At 49.9% G+C, this 10163-nt stretch overlaps 1 protein-coding gene across 2 annotated transcripts in view; it reads left to right on the top strand.

Annotated features, from left to right (window-relative positions):
* Fkbp6 (FKBP prolyl isomerase family member 6 (inactive)) overlaps positions 1 to 1898 on the top strand; it is a 46290-nt gene extending 44392 nt beyond the window's left edge. For both annotated transcript variants that reach the window (XM_048433832.3, XM_048433833.3), the window contains one exon: positions 1557 to 1898. The gene's annotated coding sequence lies outside the window, so the exon portion shown is untranslated. The remainder of the gene's footprint in view (positions 1 to 1556) is intronic.
* Positions 1899 to 10163: the final 8265 nt, after the last annotated feature.

Raw genomic sequence — 10163 nt, forward strand, 5'->3', positions numbered from 1 at the left:
ATGTGCCACCGCACCTCACATCTACCTTATTATTTTTGAGACAAGTCACTGACCCTAGAGTTGCCAGTTTGGGTAGGCTGACCAGTGAGCCTCAGGGAACCCACCCATCTCTACCTCCCAGCTCTGGGATTACAGATGTATATGTACACTGCACTGTAGTAGTTGGGTTTTTTTGGTTTTGGAGGTGTTTTGGTTTTGGTTTTATTTCAGTCTAAGGATCAAACACAGGGTCTTATGTTTATGGGGCAAGTACTGTCCACTAATCTCTCTCTCTGCTTTAGCTACCTGAGAGCTGTCAGCCAGCTGTGTTATGCCATCAACTTTGTAGGATGCACTGGGCATTTGCATGCTGAAATGAGATCGCTTCCACCATTGGCCATGGTGCTGGCTTTGAGTTTAGACATTCTTTTTCAATATTAGTTTAAATAAATGATTTTCCTAAGGACATTTATCAAAAAGATTACCAAATACCTTCTAGCAGAAAGACCCATTTCTCCCCTCTTCCCACTTGATTGATTATGGTTTATGTAGTTGACTCTTGTGTGGCAGGAATAAATGTGTGGTCTCTCGGAAGCTGGCAGCAGCCTCCCTGAGTGCATCCTGCTTTCCCTGAGCAACTGCTTGATGGGACACTTGTTAATGAAAGGCTTCAGATTCAACTGAGGCTGCCAGTGTGCAGCAGCTTGCACGTGTGTCTGTCCGCCAGCTCCGTTCTCTCCACACTATGTAGAGGAAGGAAGGAAGCCCAGGCCCCTGTACAGATGAGTCTCTGCCCCCCACGCACACACACTGTCGTACATTGACCATCTGCATAGGAAGATAGCACAGAGAGGTTTTCCTGTACCTCTAGTGTGGATGTTGACATCATCAGGTGCCAAGACCATGCCAGTGGGTTGCAGTATCCACTGAGAAACAGCTCTCATGAGTGGCTTAATGGGTATCATCCCATCTTGGGGTGGTTTAAAGATTAAGTGCTCTTTGGAAAAAATAGTTGGGGCCTGGAAAGGTGACTCAGCTGTTAAGAACACTGGCTGCTCTTTCAAAGGACCTGGATTCAGTTCCCAGCACCCATATAGCAGTTTACAACTGTCTGTAACTTCAATTCCAGAGATTCTGCAGGCACTGCATGCATGTGAAACACCTGTATACCTAAAATTAAAATAATTTTTTAAAAAAGAAAAGAAGAAAAACTGAACCTCTGAGAGCCTCATCTGGAAAATGAAGCTTGGTCCTTTTTTGACCTGACAGTCTGAAGTTGAGGCCTCTGTATTTTACTGTTGTTTTTTGTTTTGTTTTGTTTTGGTTTTGGTTTTTTGGGTTTTTTTTTTTTTTGAGCAACATGTTCGTTGGTTCTGGTTTCCTGAAGCCATACTTAACAACATTGGCTTCTGTATCACCCACTAGGGAACTAGGCCTGTTTCCTGGACCACAGACTCACCTGGGACCTAACTTCCTCTGTCCTTGTGTGTGACACCACACTCTGGCGTCCTGTGGTAGCTACTTTCTACTGGGACTGCAGGTCCTGGTATGTGCCTCATACTCTGTTTCGTTCCTAGGTTTGTCAGCCACTGCAAGAAAAGGGCCAGTGGACTCCTCCATCATACTGTAGCGGGAATGGACAGAGCTCCCTAGTTCACACTGCTCCAGCCGCCCCCTGGAAGATAGCAGCACCCTGCCAGCCCTGCCAGCCTGTCTGTCCAGGTTCATACATAGTAACACAGGGTAGTCCCTGACAGCAGAAAACTGCTCTGTAGTGTGTGTCTAGCCCCTTTCCAGCTGCTGATGTTAGGGGGTCAGTACAGATAGAAATGGCTTTGTGTATTCTGTTGGGGTTATTTTGAAGAAAATTATGTTACAATTGTTTTTTGTTGTAAATAAAACACATTCTTGTCCTAGCAGTATGAAATACAGATTCATTGTGTGAATTGCACTCAACTCGTAAGTCTGTGATGAGGCAAAGGGAAGCCATTTGCAGGAAGTAGTGAGAAGGAATTAGATCTGTTAACTAGAGCCACAGGTTCTCCAATCACCTTACCGAGGAGCTCTTGGTACCTCTCTGTGGGGAGTGTGGGCAGACAAGTTCATTGGAAACTGGAAGCCAATTTTAGTCTTCCGCTGTACCCCTGGAGTCCCCCCCCCCCGTGTCCTGTGCTTCCTCCTGGGGCTGAAGTGCCCCTCCCTCTCAGAGGCCTCACTGCCACTTTCCCAGCAGCATGTAGACTGCACTCACTCTTATGCTGAGTGACTGGCCTCCACTTTGCAGCTTGGAAGCAAACTTTGATGCCTCTAGTCAGCTAGATTTCTGTGACCTGTCACCTAGCTAGGTTTCCCTGGGTTCTCAGGAAGACCCTCCCTTTAGCCCTCTCCTAACCTCCTACCACTGAAGAACCACTCAAGGGCATTCATGTCCTGAAGACACTCCAAGGTAAGGACCCATGGAGGCCACATAACCCGCTGAGGGCTAGTGTGCCCCCCCCCATGCAAACAAAGGCGCTGGCTTTGCCCCGTCTGCCAGCAGCTCATTCTCTGGAACCAGGCTGGCCTCTGCCTGGAGAAGACGGTACATGCTGAGAGCTAGGGCAAGAGATCTTCTGAGCAGTTCATTCCTAGATATTCCTGATGCTGCCATCAGCCTCAGGACAGAGCTACAAGAAGCCCTGAGAACCTGACCAACACCCCAAACCTCTGTCTTCCTATCCTGATTGGCAATTTGCCTCCTTTTACAGTCACCTAGGAACCTCCATGTACACACAAAATAATTGTTTAAAAATGGGGGGTGCAGCTATGGCAGTACACACCTTTAATCCTAGTGCTTCAGAAGCAGAGGCAGGCAGGTCTCTGAGTTTGAGGCCAGCCTGGTCTACATAGCGAGTTCCAGGACAGCCAGGATTATACCAAGAGACCCTGTTTCCGAAGGAGTTGGGGCAAGAGCAATGGCTCAATTAAGAGGGAGTACTGCTCTTGCAGAGGACCCCAAGTTCCCTTCCTATCACCTATGTCAAGTACCTCACAGCCACCTGTGACTCCATCTAGCTCCCAGGGATCCACCACCCTCTTCAGGCATCTGCAGGCACCTTGTACTCACATGCACACACAGACACATAAAGTAAGGTTTAAAAATAGTAAGGATACGCACTCTGCAGCCCATCATTGCTGTTTCTAGGGTTCTCTAAAACAGTGACACGGACTAAAAGGGTGTTCACCCTATACCGTTATTACTGTTGGAATGTGTCTTTTTGGTGAAAAGACCTCTGTGTTGAGGTCTTGGTCCCCAGCTTACTCACTGCTGAGAGGTGACTGATCATGAGGGCACCGATTCAGCCATGCTAACACACTGGTGCCCTCAGATAGTGAGCTACAGGAGGTGGGGCCTCTGGAAGAGGTCACTGCAGGAATATCTTGCCCTGTCCCTTCCTCCTCTTCTCTCTGGTCACCAGTGGTAGCAGCTTTGTTGCATCCTGCTTTCCAGCTGCCATGACATTTTGCCTCCCCCCAGGCCCACCTGACCATGCAGAGATCTCTGGGACCTGAGCAGAGGGCACCCTTTTGTCTTTGTGTTTCTGTCGGGCATTTTGTCACAGTGATGAAAGGCCAGCTCAGCCATGATTGACGGAGTGATAAAACAGAAAAGGATCTGAAGTCCTTCAGAGGAACTGGGAAAAGAAATCAAAGCAGGGCCACCCTGGAGAGCATTTTGCCGCTGTTAAAGAATACGGGAGAGGTCTCATGTACGTCCTGATACAGCTAGGCCTGCAGAGCGTGTGTGGCACCTGATATAGGTGACCTCGTGACTTTCTTCCTGAATTCAGCAGGATGGTTCACAACAGATGCCCCAGAGAAGCACTTCAATAAGCCCTGCGAGGTCCCGCGTGTCATGCTACCCTGACATGAACTACCCCTCTGATGTTTGAATAGCCGAGCATCAAGGCTGTCCAGCACAATCAAGGTAGTTTTGTTACAGTTCATGAACTAATAATGTTTTCTCTCTTTTATTTTCTTGTTTTGTTGGCTATTTATTGTTTGAGACAGGATCTTGCTATGCAATAGGCCTTGAACTCCTGGATTCTAGGCAGGTGCTCTCCCACTGAGCCACACCCCAGCCCCTCACTGGGGGAATCTAGGCAACTTTTCTATGACTAAGTTATATCCTAGCCTTCTTTTTACTTTCTGTTGTTAGGCGGGGTCTCACTGAGTTGCCCAGGCTGGCCTAGAACTCACTCTGTAGCCAAGATAGGCCTTAACTTAAGAGCCCCCTGTCTCAGGCGTCTAGGAGCAGGGTTGACAGGTGTGTGCACCATCTCCAGCTGTGCTCCTCGGTTCAGGTGGGTTCCGGGGCTTTGCTCTCTCCTTTCTAACTCCCAGCACTGATGACCGACTGAGATACTTAACCTGTCTGTCTCAGCATGTTGTCTCCGTTCTCCTGTCCCTTCCTGTGGGCAGCTGGCCCCATGCCTCACGTGCTCTTTGTGTTCTTACAAAACGTGCCCGTGTGAATGCCACACAGCCAGATTCCCTGTTGGGAACAAATGATGGCTCTTACCACCTATGGGCAGCCTGAGACCTGGGCTTGGCTGTGCTCCTTCAGCTCAGCCGCTTAGAGATAACCAGAAGCTTCCAGACCATCTTCCTAGTCAGACACAGTAGCATGATCCCCTCTCAGAGCCTGCTCTACCCACAGTGGAATGAATCCCCAGGGTTTCTTCAAAATTAGTCTCTGCATGCTGGAGAGATGGATCAGACATTAAAGGCTAGACTCACAACCGAAATTAGTCTGTGAGTCCCAGTGAAGGAAGGACTTGTGTCAGGTGACATTGGGCCTGAGGTAAGTGCAAAGGGTTAATTTTGAACACACACTCTCCCAACATTTTATACTGAATCAGATCCCAGCTTCTAATTGAACAAGGATCCTAAATGCCACATATAAAGCCAGTTGCTGGGTTTTGTTCAGTGTTGGGCACTGAAGCCAAAGCCAGAGCCTCTGCATGTCAGGAAATATCTAGAGGTAAGCTCCATGCCCAGCCCTCTTCCCTTTTTGTAAGTCTCACATGCCCAGAATAGCCTTGAACTTTCTGCCTCCCACCCCAGTCTCAATCGTCTCTTTCAAAAACAGAATTTGCGGGGCTATGAGCTAACAAGAGGGCACATGGGGTCAAGCCTGCTCATCCGAGTTCCAGCCGCAGGATCAGCATGGGGAAGAAACGACTCCTGTGAGTTGTCCTCTGCTCCCCAACATGGAATACAAGGCATGCACGCGCACACACACACACACACACACACACACACACACACACACAGAGAGAGAGAGAGAGAGAGAGAGAGAGAGAGAGAGAGAGAGAGAGAGAGAGAGAGAAGGATTTAAATTTTCTGGACCTAATTGACTCATGTTGAGCGCATCAGGCGATAGGGGGCGACATAGCCCACTTTGTGCCATCTGGTCCTGCCAGTGGCCACTGGGATACTACATCACAGGAGGTAAATTGCTGACATTAGAGCCCCTCAGTCAGGAATGTAATAGCCACTCTCCTGGAGTGGGACAGGTCCTCAGCACATAGCCACAGGACAGGGGCAGGGAGGGAATCTGAGGAGTGGTGTAATCCAGGGGACCTGAAGATGGCAACAGAGGCTAGCGGGACACAAGGGCACAGTGTAACCTGACTCCAGTGGACCCCTCCCTCCACAGATTTAGCGGATCCCCCTTCTCCAGCCAAAACCAGACAGAGGCTCATTCCTCCAGCACTCTTCTTCTGATACAGGGTCTCACGACATAACCCTGGCTGACCTGGAACTCAGAGATTCACCTGCCTCTGCCTGCAGAATGCTGGTATTAGGTGTGTCTGCCACCACACCTGGCTCCATCTTATTCTTGAGACAGAGTCTCTCACTGAGCCTAAAATTCATGGCTTTAGGTAGACTGGCTGGCCAGTGCACCCCTGAGATTTGCCTCTCTCTGCCTCCCCAGTGCTGGGGTTACAGGCACAAGCCACTGTGGCCAGCATTTTTGCGTAGGTTCTAGGAATCAAACTCAGGTCCTCACAATTGTGTGACAAAAAGCACTGTGCAAACTGAGCCTCTTTCTAGGAAAAGCCCCTGTTGCTCATAAGACCTGTGTTAAAACTCTGGCTTGAAAGGTCCCAGCAAACGAGCCTTGGCCACCTTCCCAGCACAATTAAAGAGAAGAAGGATGGGGATAGCAGAGATTTAACCAGTGTTTATGTCTGGAAGAAAGACAGATAAAGGGCCTCTCTGTGTGTCTTCATGACCCCCAGACCGTCCTTAGGGTACTGACATGAACTTTAGGTTTAAGCAGAGGAAGAATGGGGCAGGGGGTGTAACATGCATGCGTGATTACACAGACCTGGTCCAAACACAGTCTGGTTGATGGCTGCCTCAGCTCTGCAAGGTGAGGTGATCCAGAAAAACCTTTAGTGCTTGAGGGACACACTGGTTCAGGTGACTGCCTCTGCTTCGAAGGGGATGTCATCTTTAAAGCTCCGCTGTCCCTGGAATCCAGGGAGATGGCAGACTTGGACAGTAACTGGAGGACCTCAGATGTCTTTGAGGGTTCTGGAATGGCATTGTGAAAGCCACCAGTAAGGTGCCTCGGTGACTCCTCACCCCTTACCTTCAGCCTTGAAGGGCAGTATCCTCAGTCTTCAGATGGACGCATCTGAAGTGATTGACACGCCTGTCTGCAGAGCTGGCGACTGCCTCAAAGTCAAGAAAACAGGCCGAGTGGAGATGAATGGAGATGCCAGGCTGACCTCAGGTTTTTTCACCTTCTGGGCCTAGGTGAGGAGTCGGTACCTTTTAACAGAAGCAGTCTCTTTAAGAAATAGAAGTTTCGCATTTAGTTTTTACTTAGGTGTGTGCATCTGTGTATGTCGTGTGCAGTTTCCTGTAGATGAGGGACCGGAGCTCTGCACTGGGTTGTGACTCTGGGTTCTGAGTCACCCTTAGACATTCTGTAAGAACAGCAAGTACTCTCAACCAAGGAACCATCTCTCCAACCCACTGCAAAAGCAGTTGCTCATCTTAGTTTTTGAGACCAGGTCTTACGCAGCACATATTAACTGCTAACTCACTCAGTAGCTAAGTCTGGCCTTGACCTCCTCATCTTCCTGCCTCAGTCTGCCTCTCAAGGGTTAGGATTACAGGCCTATGCCACAACTCTTGACTTTTCAGCACAGGCCATAGCTAAGTGTCTGATAAGAAGGGAATACAGCTCAGCCTTGTCCTCCATGCTCGTCCCTACCCATAGCCTTGGGAGAGCTATATGGTCCCCATTCCCTGCCTCGGCTGCTCCATGCAATCACTGCCATACTCGCTGCACCCCACCTCCCTTCCTACTGCAGGCCTGTCTCACCCCGGCTGCACATTCTTCATTCATTCCAGAGCTCTCTGCGACTGAGCTTAGACATCCTAATCAAGCTCAGAACAGGCACATGAGCCATGGTGCTCCCCGAATGTCCTCTCAGATACCTAGTTCTCATCCCTCATTGGATTCAGCATGGTCCCCTGGAGGCTTGACTATGAATTTCCACCCTTAGCCTGGGTGGAAAAGTTTCTGTCCACTGTGAACCCTCTGTGGGATGGGCCTGGTGGTGTGGGCCTGTAAGCATAGCTGTTAGGGAGGCTGAAACAGGAGGGCTTCAAGTTTAAGACCTGTCTAGGCATGAGAGCAAGTTCAAGGCTAGCTCGAGTAACGCCTGAAGACCCGGTCTCAAAGAAAAGAGAGAAGTGGCAGATGCGCAGCTCAGTGGCAGAGAGCTAGCTCGGAATCCAGTGGTTCCCAGTGAAGAGCTGGGGGCATGCACAGTGGCAGAGTCTAGCATGTGGGAGACCCGGGGTTCAATCTTCATTACCACCAAAGCAGCAATAACAATGAGACAAGGTCTCCCTGTGTAGCCTTGGCTGGCCTGGAACTCACTCTGTAGACCAACTTGGCCTTGAAGTCAGAGCTCCATCTGCCTATGCCTCCCAAGTGCTGGTATGAAAGGCCACCACATCTGGCTACGATGATATTTTCTTTCTTTTTTATTTTTAGTGGGTTTTGTTGTTGTTTGTTTGTTTGTTTTTTCAAGACAGGGCTTCTCTATGTAACTTGGTTATCCTGGAACTCACTCTTTAGACCAGGCTGGCCTCAAACTCAAAGATCTGCCTGCTTCCTGAATCCTGGGACCACCACCACCTCCTGGCCCTTTGATGCTACTTTTTAAAAATATTTAATATTTTATGTCTATGAGTGTTTTGTCTACATGTGTATGTGTGTGAGCACACGTGTGTGCCTGGTGCCCACAGAGGGCTAACGAAGGTACTGGATCTACAGGAACGGAAATTACAGATCTCATGTGAATGTTGGGAACTGAACGTAGGTCCCCTGGGAGAGCAGACGGTGCTGCTCACTGCTGAGACACCTCTCCAGCCCCTTCAGTGATAATTATTAAAGGACTATTAATAATATTAATAATAGTTTGCCACATGGATGAGATAGAGTGACAGTACAGAGCAGGTGTCCTGGACTGAGGTCTGCACTGGTGTGGCCTGTGGAGGAAACCTAAGTGACGAGCCCTTAAAAAGAAAAAAGGCAAATGACATCAGAATGATGAGGTCCGCACAGGGAGGAGAGATGAGGTCTGTACAGGGAGGAGAGAGATGAGGTCCGTACAGGGAGAGAGAGATGAGGTCCGTACAGGGAGGAGAGTGAAGGGCAGCACGGACCAGAGACAGGATCCCACCCAGGTCTTGTGAATTCTGGGTTCTGGCAAAGTCACTCCCCTCCATAAACCGTTTCCTGGTCAGCTCTACCTGCCCACTTGACACAGCATAGAGTTGCCTGAGAAGGGAGTCTCGGTTGAGGAGTCACCCAGATCCGATTGGCCTGTGAGTGTGCCTATGGGGAGGTTGTCGAGATTATTAATTGATGTAGGAGGGCCCAGCCCACTGTGGATAGTGCTCTACCCTAGATAGGTAGTCCTGGTCTGGCTGTGTGAGAAAGCAGAACCTGTATGCCAACTAACAAGCAGCCTCCGTCCACAGTTCCTGCTGGCTGTGTGTGTTGGAGGTAACGCTGCTTAGAATAGCAAGCCAGCCATCAGGTTCCTGCCTTAAATTCCTGCCCTGACTCCCCTCGATGATGGATTGCGACCTGCAAGTGTGAGCCAAATAAGCCCTTTCCTCCCTCAGTTGCTTTTGGCTAGAGTGTTTAATCTCAGTCACAGGAAGGAAACTGGACCAGAAGCCCGGGCAGGTCTGTAAGCAGCAATTCTTGAGCACAGACCCCATGCAGGAAGTGCTCAGAGAGCTGAGCACGAAGCCCAGCTCAATAACTCTTGAACACGACACATGGGAACCTCCCTCCCCTCTGGCTGTGAACATCAAACCTGGTGACATTCTCAGGTCCCGCCTGCACCTTGCCAGGCACTGTCAGGGAGCAGGCGGGAAGGCAGAGTGAGTATGGCATTGGCTGGAAATACAGGCATTGTGGACCCTTCTACAGCCCCAGCCAACAGAAGTTCACTCCCAGATGGCGAGACTCCCACAGCCTGGCTTGAAGAAGGGACCCACTGGCTCTCTGTGTTTCCTGGGCTATGCACTCCCATCCTGGCCTCACATACACACAAACCCCACATGGCCTGCTGCTCAGCGGAGTCTACCCTACCCAGCTAAGCATTTAGAGAGAGAGGCTGGCGCCTAGAGGGGCCTGACCCTATCCGGGCACAGAAATCAATGCCACAGTGTTCTGCAGCATTCTGCACAAAGAGCCTCACTCAGGAACCATGGAATTGATGTAAAAAATCACCAAGGTGCGTTTTCCAACCTCAGGATTCCTCGGCCACCCTTTCGTGCGTCACCAGCTCCCTTTTGATTTCATGAGAAAGCCCTTCCTCACTGCACCTTTGATTCTCAGGCCTCTCTTCCATTCCAGGTGTGCCTTCCAGTCCTCTCTCCAGGCCTAGGGGCTGTTCCTCCTCCACAAGAAAGAGCAAGACTATCACAAAGGAGGCTGGGCTGCTGCCTGTCAGAAGCACTGTCTCTCTCACTTTCTGCTTCTTCCAGATCTTTTTGTGGAGCTGTGGAAGGAATCCCTGACTATAGATATGCTGGAAGAGCACTCTCCCACTGAGCCACACCCAGCCCCCACTGGGGATTCTAGGCAGGGGGCT

Source organism: Myodes glareolus, chromosome 2 (genome assembly GCF_982192425.1).
Source record: "Myodes glareolus chromosome 2, mMyoGla1.1, whole genome shotgun sequence".
Classification (NCBI taxonomy): Eukaryota; Metazoa; Chordata; class Mammalia; order Rodentia; family Cricetidae; genus Myodes; species Myodes glareolus.